Here is a 12,356-nt window from a genome sequence, read left to right as displayed (position 1 = left end):
ATATTTAAACAAGAGGGCCAAATGGCCCTGAATCGCTCACCTGTCATATATTGCACATTCTTCCATTATATACAAATATTGAAAACCTAAGCCTATGAACAAGGGGCGTGGCCAATTTTGACCCCAGGGCTAAAGTTTGAACAATCTTAATAGTGGTCCGATAAACGATGCTTCATACCAAATATCTAGGGCCTTCGCCTTTTGGTTTGGGAGAAGAAGATTTTTTAAGTTTTCATCATATACATATATAAGGAAACCCATGAATGCCCGGGTGGGGCCATTTTTTGACCCCAGGGCCAAAGATTGAACAATATTGGTACAAGTCAACTAGATGATATATCATGCCAAATATCTAAGCTCTTGTCACTACTTGATTTTACGTGTGTATCTATATATGTATATTTGTTATTAATTGTTGTATGTGGCCCATATTGAAATTGGTATGTGTATTAAATATGTTATCCAGTTTAAATTAAGACGTTACTTGTCTTTGTGAGTTCGGAGAAGATTTTTTAAGTTTTCACTATAACACATATAGAGAAAACCCATCAGCCCCGGGGTTTGGCCAATTTTGACCCCAGGGCCATAATTTAAACAAACTTTGTAGAGGTCCACTAGACGATGAATCATGCCAAATATCTAAGCTCTAAGCAACGTAAGTTCAGAGGAGATGATTTTTGAAGTTTTCAATATAAACATATAGAGAAAACCCATGACCGGGCGGGGCCAATTTTGACCCCAAGGCCATAGTTTGAACAATCTTTGTAGAGCTCCACTAGACGATGAATCATGCCAAATATCTAAGCTCTAGTCCAAGTAAGTTCAGAGGAGAAGATTTTTTAAGTTTTCACTATAAACATATAGAGAAAATCCATGACCCTCTGGGGCGGGGCCAATTTTGACCCCAGGGCCATAATTTGAACAATCTTGGTAGAGGACCATTTGGTGATCCTACCTACCATATATCAACGGCCTAAACCTTGTGGTTTGGGAGAAGAAGATTTTTAAAGTTTTTCCTTTTGGTTGCCATGGCAACCAAAGTTCTGCATGGAATTGAATTCTTTGAACAACTTTGATAGAAGACCACCCAAGGAACATCCCTATGAAGTTTTATTAATATTGGCCCAACGGTTAAGGAGATGTCTTTTAAGTAAATTGTTGACGGACGACGCACGACGCACGCCGCACGACGGACAAAAGGCGATCACAAAAGCTCACCATGTCACAAAGTGACAGGTGAGCTAAAAATATACAAAATCCGGCTTGTTTGATGTTTTTATGTAAATGGTAAAACTCATTGGATTGCATGAAGCACATAGGAATGTCAGTCAGGTTAATTTTTAGTGTTATCCTACTATCCACAAACATTGACTCATCGGTGACCAAGGCCTCCAGGAGCACGGCCTCCACCACGAGCACGCCATCGTTGCCTCATGGGGACAGGAATTTCATGATCCACTGCATCGTAGGAATCTGAAATATTAATAAGCAATATTACCTGGTATACATAAATGTTTATGTAGAATGCATTTCTGAAACAGTTTGATGATAACACAAGAAACATGGTGCTTATTTCTTGGCCAAACTTTATTTTTCCATTACTGTACATACATAGCATATGAATTAAATAAACACTACTCTGATCTGTAGCAAAATTAAAACAAACATGCATAAATCATTTTATTATTTTAAGGCAACAAATAATACAAACAAGAGCCGTCGTAAGACAGCGCGCTCGACTACGCCGCTTTGACTTAGAATACAATAACAATGTAATAATACCAAGTTTGGTCTCTTTATGTCAAACCTAACTAAAATTATTTGATACATAAGGTGACTTTGATGCTGCCCTCCCACCAGCCCGCCCAAACAATGACGCAAGTCATTCAAACAACTTGATTTCCCATTATGAAAATGTGGTTAAGAATATACAAATATGCCTTTCAAAGGGAGAAAAAAAAATAAAAAAAAATGGCCATAACTTGTATTTAGGCTTAAAACGGAGTTATGTTTCTTGTTGTAAGATGGTCGTAAATAATTTTGAATTTTATTAAGAGCATGTAATGAACGGTATATACAGTTTTTTTTATTAAAATCCCAACTTGCCCTTAACTTTTACTTGCCTAAAACTTTAACCTAAGTCAATCAGGGGCCATAACTTGAATTAGGGATATGGAATTATGTAACCTCATTGGGTGATGGTCCTGAACAATTGAGTGAAGTATTAAGTCAATTGAATGAAGGGTAAAGAAGTTATTAAACAATATCCCAACCTGCCCTAAGATTAAAGTTCCATAGTCAATCAGGGGCCATAATTTGTATAAAAGATAATATGGAGTTATCTAACCTCATTATGTGATGGCTCTGAACATCTGTGTGAAGTATTAAGTCAATTGAATGAATGGTATTGGAGTTTTAAGTGAAAATCCCAACTTGCCCTAAAACTTTAACCTGCCCTAAAACTTTAACCTAAGTCAATCAGGGGCCATAACATGTATTTAGGATAATATGGAGTTATGTAACCTCATTGTGGGATGGTCCTGAACAACTGTGTGAAGTATTAAGTCATTTGAACAAAGGATATGGCAGATTTCACGTTTTGGTGACCAAAAAGTTCCCGGCGAATATTGATTTTTAAAATTTATTGCAGATTTGTGATTTCAACATAATCTTTTACAGCAATATCTTATCTATCATATTTTAGAACATTTGCAATGATTTATTCATGCATTTTTATAAAAAAAAGAATTTTGTATCACCATACCATTTGTGCTAGTGTTACAATATTGCCGGTAAAAACTTGTTTTTTTTTAATATTTTGATCCAAAGAAGTATTTTGTCTTGCACTAAATGGTTCATTTATCTATAAAACAGATTGTACAGACAAAAAATAAAGATTGTTTCGTTTTTCTCAAATAAATTTATTGAAACAAACCCTAATTGGACAACAAGACAGAAAATGCTTTCTGCAAACATAGGTTTTCTTTTTATATCAGATCAGATAAGCTATAAACATAAATGTTTTGTTGTGGTAATATAAATGTCTCTAGTATGGTGCAATTATCATTACCTTTGATATTAAACATATATATTATAAATTGCTAATTGCAGTATGTGCTAGTGTTACCACAAAACAGAATGAGTAACATTAGCAGTATGTCACATTAGCAGTTGGACAGAATGTTTCACAACAAATTAAAATACAGACCTACCACAGACTGTTTGAGCTTGATACAGTATAAAACAAACTATATAAATGATTGATAAACACGGTCAATTGATAATCACAAAAATTCTTAATTCTGTCCAATAAATAACGATATCAAACACAAAAGCGGTATGAATTCAATATAAACTACGTACCTAATGAATGAATACTTACAAACGATAGTTTACAGACGACATTGTTATGTTCGAATAATTGACTCTGGGAAAGTCATCAAATTTCAACGATTTTCTTGCTTTATTAAGCGCTTGTCTTAATGCTAGCGTGACATAATGTTAACGTTACATCGAAGGCCAGAATGAGCCAAACTTGCATTAAGTTTTTATCAACGGTATTCACCACTATTTTTATCATTTCAATGTCAACTGTGAACCAATCCAATATAAAAGTAATCACTACCCGGATGTTAACCCTCAGTCGGTGTAAATTATTCATGAATAGAAAAGGTGCTATCGTCATGCTAAAATGGGACAAAATCGATTTTGAGTAACATTAACACATTTTTAGACCTAAAAAACTTTATGATCGGGAATGACCAATTTCTTGTTACATGCAATACTGTTTTTATCCGACACGTAGTCTTTGTTTTCAGTGATTTAATAAAGGTGTGTTTAGGCTTAAAACAGTTAGCAGTGGATCATGTCTGCTAATGTTACACAACAATTCGAGGACAGATTACCGTAACGTTATCACCATGCGCAATTACCGAAAATTTAAGTATATTACGAACGAAATGCAATCATTTTAGATATATTATTGTTTTAATTAACATTTCTTGCAAACATTATTCAACAGACAAGAATAAAATACTTACCAGATGTTATTGAAAAGCATCCTCAAAAAAGTGGTATATTGGTACCGGGAAGATTTTCTGTCTTTTTTGTCCTAAATATCGGCATATTTTTACATTTTTTTACCTTATTTAACACAATATTTTCATTATTTTAATACAAATCACTTCTATTAGGTGTTCTTATTGGGTTGGGAAAGGCAATTGCTGTATATATGACGTTGACATGCAATAACAATAAATGAAAGCAAATGGGCCAAATAATTGCCTTTTTTGTGAAATCTGCCATATAGAAGTTATTAATAAATATTCCAACTTGCTCTAAAACTTTAACCCAAGTTCCATAGTCAATCAGGGGCCATAATCTGTGGAAAGAATAATATGGAGTTATCTAACCTCATCATGTGATGGCCCTGAACAACTGTGTGAAGTATTAAGTCAGTTGAATGTAAGGTATTGGACTTATAAGTGAAAATCCCAACTTGCCCTTAAACTTTAACCGGACGCCGACGCCGGGGCGAGTAGTATAGCCCACCTATTCTTCGAATAGTCGAGCTAAAAATACATCATATTTGCTAACAACAAAGAGGTTAAAATACACACCTGAAGTTTTTAATTGGACAGGTGTAGTAGGTATAAATGACCAATTGGAAACAGTCTTTTCAAGGTAACGGTCATCCAAATTCCCGTCAAACATGTCCAAACCAAATTCAACCTTTGGATAATCACTGTCATTCAAGATGAAATTCAGCACTTCTTGCCCAGTATATGTACGTTTACTTTAAGCGGAGCCAAATTAAACTAGAGCTATCACTGAAGGCGATTAATACCCCCGAACGTTGCCTCTCATTATGATTTATCATTGTATGAAGTTTTATGCTATTCCATCTAGTAGTTTTCAAGTTACTGTCCAGACAAAAGTTTGACAAAAAAACACACAGAAAAAGGCAATAACTCTGTAATTTGCAAAAATAGTGTAGTGATTCATGTACACTGAACTCCTTCTCATTGTGCTGTACCATTGTATAATGTTTTATTACATTCCATCCAATAGTTTTCAAGTTATGCTCCGCACAAGAAAAAAGTAACAAAGGGCAGTAACTCTGTAATTGGCTGAAAAAGAATTGCGGTTCCTGTACATTACACTTCCTCTCATTATGATCTATCACTGTATGAAGTTTTATTAAATTCCATCTAAAGTTATGCTTCGGACAAGAAAAAGTAACAAAGGGCAGTAACTCTGTAATTAGCTTAAATAGATTTGCGGTTCCTGTACACTGCACTCCCTCTCATTATGATCTATCACTGTATGAAGTTTTATTAAATTCCATCCAATAGTTATCTCCCGTCTTTATTACGTCAAGTCAAGTTTTAAACAGCGCGAATTTTAAACAATCAAAAATGGCGTCACCGAATAGTCCCTTATGATATAGTGAATTCAAATTCAACCTGCTGACCAAACACTGGGATGAGGCTCAAGTTTCAAGTTTCCAACAAGGTATACTTATAATTACCGTATTTTCTCGACTATAAGAAAGGAATATTCAACATAAGGTATTCAACCGACTGATTTATTGTTTGTGGATGACACCCCAATAAAAGTGACACGATCACACCCATCGGATTAAGACGACCATAGATCTGCTTTGTTTCGCTACGATGAACACTCAAAATAACACAGTCATGTTATCGGTCCAAACACATTGTTTTTTACAGGAGACAATTTTTTTTTTCAAAATGCATTGTTATTTTTTCTATGTCGTAAATAAAACTTACTTTTTCCTTACTATAAGGCTTTGCATATATCATGTAACTAGCAGATTTCAATACATGTTTCATTAATCGGTTCATTAATTTCAATGGTTATTTATTACTCAAAATTTAAGTCCCATCAACTGCAATCCAAACTAACACTTGTGAAAATATAACCCATTAACATATGTAATGGAATTTGTTCTGTTTGTCGGCTGCAGATCAAACAGTACAATTTGTGACGTCACAGCACGAGCTGTGTAAAGATCAAAGATGCACTACAATGGTTTGTATTTAAATAGGTCAATCAAATACTGTATAAACCCACTTAAATCCCAAAATTGTGTCTAGGATGGTTCAAACATACCATACCATCGGAAAATAAAAATCAATAATCCCAAGCAAATGAACAAATTTAGTTGATATTTGTCTGTTAAGCTTGAACATTATCACAGACTTGGAGAATTTCAAGTGCTGGATTTGCTTTAAAAATCTACCTCGTCTTATAAACGAGTCTAGACAAAAACACCAGATTTCATGGGCAAAGTAGGGAGGTCGTCTTATAAGCGGATCGCCTTATAGTCGGGAAATTACGTTATTTATAAAAATACACACACTACTGTAGTGTATTTTAGTAACACTTAACTGAAATACTTAAATTAATTTTGTAAGAGGAAATTCAAATGAATCAATAGTTTAATAGCATGTGTTTTTGTTAATTTGGTGACATTTTCAGATCAAGAATTTATAAAAATATAATACAATTTGATAGTCAAATTCGGCCATAAATCGCTTGAGATAATTAAAAAGTTATAAATGACTTTTCACAAGTCCCTGTGGCGTAACGGTTAGCGTCGAGGACTCGTAAACCAACAACTCAAGTTCGAATCTGGAGAGAGTACATTTATTTTTTAAAATTATTTATACATCTTTATTGTTATCTTAAATTGTTATTATTTTATTCTTCTTCTTAATTTATTATATTATTGTTGTTGTTGTTGTTGTTGTTGTAGAAAACAATTTGTATTGCCCATTTTGAAGCAAACCTGATTAGGAACATTATCTTTAAATTTAGGTATGCTCAAGGACGGTTTTGCACCCTTCAATCAAAGTATTTCGTGTCATTTATCCATAGCTACGCTATTCTGTGGTCAATGATTGTGTCTACTGCACCCAATGCCATCTGTTTGCTGGCCCTGATGCTTGCGTGAAAACATTAGTCACCATAGTATTGAGAGATTGGAGCAACATATCCAAGGTAGTTTTGAGCCACATGAAATCAGAGGCCCACCTGTCTAACTGTGATTCAGCAGATCATTTCTTAGCAATAATGAAGGGCGAAAAAAAGACATACTATGTAGCATGTCATCCCAATACAATGTGATCGTTGAAAAGAACAGAAAGATCCTTGTTAGTATAACAGAAGCGATAGTGATCTGTGGGAAACAGAACATTGCCTTGAGGGGGCATGAATGCGATAAGGGAAATTTTCAGGCCCTATTGAGCTTTCAGGCCAAGCAGGATCCCATATTAAAAGATCATCTAGAACACGGAGATCCAAGATCTATGTACCTTAGCCCCGATATACAAAATGAGCTTATTTCCATTTGTGGAAAACAAATCGCAGACTTTATCGTGTCAAAGTGCAACAGCGCACCCTGCTTCGGGTTTATGGCTGACCAGGCAACTGATGCCAGCACTATCGAACAGATGGCCATGTGCCTTAGATACTTCGACGGAGCTGATTTACGCGAAGCTTTTACGTTGGCCAATGCCATCTTAGCAAATCTTGAACTGGCGGGTGTTGACGTAAACAAAATGCGTGGCCAGGGATATGATGGCGCTGCCAATATATCCAAAGAGGCGTACAGGCAAGGATCCAACAGCGTATTCCTGGGGCTGTGTACACCCACTGCAAAGCCCACTGCCTCAACCTGGCTATTATCCACGCATCAAAAGAAATGTATGCAAGGAACATGATGGCTACCGTACAACAAATAGCGTTTGCTTTTAACTACTCCGCTAAACGCCTCCTACGCTTCCAGGAAAACCTTGACAACGATGAAGTTGCCTGTGTCAAAATGGATAAACGCACTAAACTGCAATCTCTGTGCGAGACCCGCTGGGCAGCTAGGGCGGATGCTTTGCACACTTTCCTATGCTCATTTAGGTTATCTTAAAAGTAAACATACTTAAATTATACAATGCCTAAATGCTCTATATCAATATTCTTCAAAGTGTTTATTGTATTTTTTCCTAATTATGTGATATTTCTTAGTCTGTTATCTTATCACTTTTTTATTTAAAATAATGTACGTCTGAATAGAAAGGCTTTTGATGTTCATATTGTTTGCTCACAAACCATTCTCGAAACATTGATTTAATTGTGCGATGAATTTCCAGAGTTGTTGTAAGTTCCTTGGACGAACTCGCTAGCGGCTATGGTGACAGCAAAGCTGCGGGATACAGTCGCTCTATTCAGAACTTTGAGTTCATCACTACCCTAGTGGCTGTCGAACAGGCGTTGTCAGGGCTCGTACACCTGTCGAAACTCCTCCAGAAGAAGACGTGTGATTTACTGGAGGCAACAGAAGAAGCACGTGTTGTTGTCGCTATGTTAGAGATTTGTTAATTAATTCATTTTCCTAGCGGCTAGTTGTGGGATGAATTCATTTCGTTATGACAGAAAAGTTATAGAATATATTAATCACGCCTCGGTTAACCGACGAAATCATATGTAAGTCAATATGTACCAGTATACTTGATCTTATTTTGGGTCGGACTATAGTTATTCTTTTCATCGGCGTAAATGGCCATGTATATTTTTTTCCTAGACCCGTCACTCATAAACAGTGCACTAATTTCATAGCTTGTATATATGTTTACAGAAACAATTCAATTCTTGTGTGTGTACATATGAACTGAACTTATTTGCAGTCATATGTTATTAAATGTTTTTCCCATCTTTTGACTTACAAAAAGAAAGTTGAACGTTGCCGTGCGCTTTACTAATGCGTTGTTTAATGTTACGTCACTATCAAATATCATTTCAGTCTGAACGCATTGATCCAACAGTATGGGATAACCTGTACGAAAAGGCTATGTCACTACAGTACACTCAACGAGTTAGACCCACTTTCCGTTTCCCTCCGCGGATTTTTGCTATCGCGGCCAACACAATGTTTTATCAAATGTCCACGTTCCTCGGAGTTTGAATTTAAGGCCCTCAGAGGGTGATCAGTCGACCGAAGAATAACGAACTCTGCGTTCCTCGGAGGGGTTAACTCCGCGAAACTCTGCGGACACTAGATAAGAATCTATGCTAAAGTTATATTTATTTTATTAAAATTTTCAACCGATTACAACGGCTCCAGTAAATTGCTATTATTATTTTTCCTCTGCCCGTTTTGCATGCAGTTAGCTTACCACAAGAATGCAGTCATATTTCACTAGTTGCACATGTATCTTATAAACGTGTTTTTGCTAATGACTGATAAACACATTTCTTCCGAGAAATTCTAGGTTACACATTTTCGGAGAATCAGGAGGTCAAACACGCGTTCAAAGTTCACAGCGCATGGTTTTGAAGGCCTTCTTGCCTCGTTTTCTGTGGAAAATTCCATGAAACGTCATAGCTATTTTTAACCACCAATAATAAATAGTATATTCTACATTGTATTGATCACGCGCTTGACGTCAGAGGTCATGGTTCAGAATCGTGTCAATAGTCGGCTGCTTTATGATGCAATAACTTAGTGGATATACTAAGGGTATACTTACATGATTAATAACATGATTCAATGTTTATAATTCAAGACAATATTCAATTGGCGTTTACAGACATAAATACAAATTAAACGTTGGTACATGTAAGAATCTTTTACGCTTAACAATGTGGATAAGCATAAAATAAATAACTTTAAAACAAAAATGATTTCTTGCTTATCTGATTAGACTCGGAGTCCCGCCGCGGGATCGTAAAATCGGACGATTCTCAGCACTATCGTTCATATTAAACTCGGCGGTAAGCCAGCCACTCGGAGGAACTCGGGGGGATTTTAGCGAGGGCAACAATTTTACCCTCGGAGAAAACTCGCGATCATCAACTTTATCCCTCGGAGTGAGCGAGGAAAGTGGGTGTAACTCGTCGAGTGTACTGTAGCAGTATAAATATGTTTCGAATATTTATTGCTCAATCTTGCAGTTTTCCTTTTTTGCTTCAGTTATTATTAACTTAATACTTGCATTTCAAGTTACCAGATATGTGTCAAATGCCACCAAATCGCAAAAACAAAATCAAATTAGGGGGAGGACCCCCACACCCCCCGCTAAAAATGAGAGTACTTCAAATTGGGTTCCAGCTACACCCCTGCCTACCCACAATAATATGCAATCTCTGACATAGCATGGTAATAACATAATACTCAACAGATACTGGCAGTCTGATCCATCCAGATACTCTCTCTAGAAGCATCACCATACTTGTAGCTGCTAGACAACCCATTCACATCCAGGGAGATGACACTGCAAACAGAGGTACCACATTACTTTTCTCTTCATAATAAGGAAAGTAGTTTTCTCTTCATAATAAGGAAAGTATTATTCCTATACCTATCACAACCGGGCCCTTCCGCCAATCCAACAGCATAATCATCATTCCTACACGCTTGTTTAGTATTAGTTTAGTAGGTAAATGGTATTGGTAAATTTCTTCTAAATGCATATTTGCTTTTGTATATATAAACCGTGTAGAAATTGTGTCAACTGTGTCAAAAGTTACAGTATTAAAAATGTTGAAATGTTATATTTTTAAGTAACATTTTTATGCATTTTATTCCACCAAAGATACTCCAAAATGCTGGAAATCGGTTCTTTCAAAAACAAATTCTGGAGGGGGGGCATGCCCCCGGATCCCCCTAGACCGTTCTGCCTCGGTGATATTTTAAAGTCTGGATACGACACTGCACATGGCTAAAAATGACCACGACAAATATAGGATATAAATTAAGCATAAATAACACCCTATTGTAGTTACAATAATGAGTGTTTCAAGTCTGCTGTAGTCAAATCTCATTGACGGCCATTTCACTTGACTAACCATGCAAAATGCGCCATTTTAAAATTTGCAACTGAAATTGTTCATGGTTCGACAGAAACAAACAAGCACCTGTACATTAAAAACATATTGTAACGGGACATACTTTATTCCATTTCACTTAGCGGTGCCTCGCAGACACATTGAGATATGATATTTAAGGGGAAAAGAGAAGAAAAGTTAAGATCACGATGTTTACCATTTTCTCTTCGCGCGCAATTTCATTAGGCAAAACGTATCTATATAGTCACAAACGGATAAAACCGGAACACGGCGAAACAGAAATACGGTGTATTCGTGTAACAGGAATACAATCGGATTTATAGGATTCCACTGATAATTCATTTATATTTGACAATTGACGTTTTTATTTTATGCATATTGGAATATACTTCATAAGGGATTTATAATTCAAATTAAAATAAAATTTACCCCAAATCGACGTAGTAAAAGCAAAATAACCATTTATTATACAACAGGAATCCAATTGGATTACCCGAATCCAGTATGTTGATGAGAGGTCCAATTTAAAAATGCAAATACCGTTTATCTATTTCATAAACTTGTAAAATAGGATTATGTAAATGATAATTAAATTTATGGATTAAGGAATCTTGATCTTTATATTTACAATGATATAACATATTCCATTGAATTTTCCATGGACCATTTCGAGGGCTCAACGCAATAGTGTCGTAACGCCATTTTTTTCACAAAATGATGTTTTTGCATTTTTCACATGCTTTAACAGTTTTCCATCTGTCATAAAAATATTTTTGAAAAATATTGATTTTTAAGTACTTAAAATGACAAGTTGTCCAAAAGTCGTATCTTAATTTGACTATTTTCATTTATGCAACACTGTCGTAACTTGAGTTACATACAGTGTTGCACTGAAAACTATGCTAAGTTTGATTTAAACAAATATGCAACACTGTAGTAACTCAATGAATTTCAACAAAATGATGTCATACTAATGATGTTATAGTGCTGTGATGTCACTTTTCTCAGAAAAGAGTACAGCAACAGTAAACATATACATGTACATGTTAAAAATTATGAAATCCAAAGAAATTTGAAGATTTATTTACACCACATCTGAAGATAACAGTATTATAGTGAATTATTCCTTATCCTAGTTATGTATTGTAACTTGTGTTTAAAGAAGTTAAATGATTACCTAAATATTTGATATTCTGAGGCGATATAAGTTATTGCAGTAGCATTTTAAGTGAATGAAGTCCTATCCTAATAAAACTGACTTTTTACATAACTTACTTATCAAACTTATAGGATATTTATGGTAGCATTTTGATAAATAAATGAGTCTTACTACTACTTCTATATCATAGTAGTTAAAATAGCTTGCATTTTTATTGTGGTTTTGGAAATATAATATTTGTAGAAAAAAAATACTGGGTACTTAAGGGAAATTATTGTGATTTGGATAAGAATTTTTGCTCCCTGAACTTAATAAGTAAAAATGGTTGGGA

Source organism: Mya arenaria, chromosome 9 (assembly GCF_026914265.1).
Source record: "Mya arenaria isolate MELC-2E11 chromosome 9, ASM2691426v1".
Taxonomy (NCBI): domain Eukaryota; kingdom Metazoa; phylum Mollusca; class Bivalvia; order Myida; family Myidae; genus Mya; species Mya arenaria.
This window is presented reverse-complemented; position numbering follows the sequence as displayed.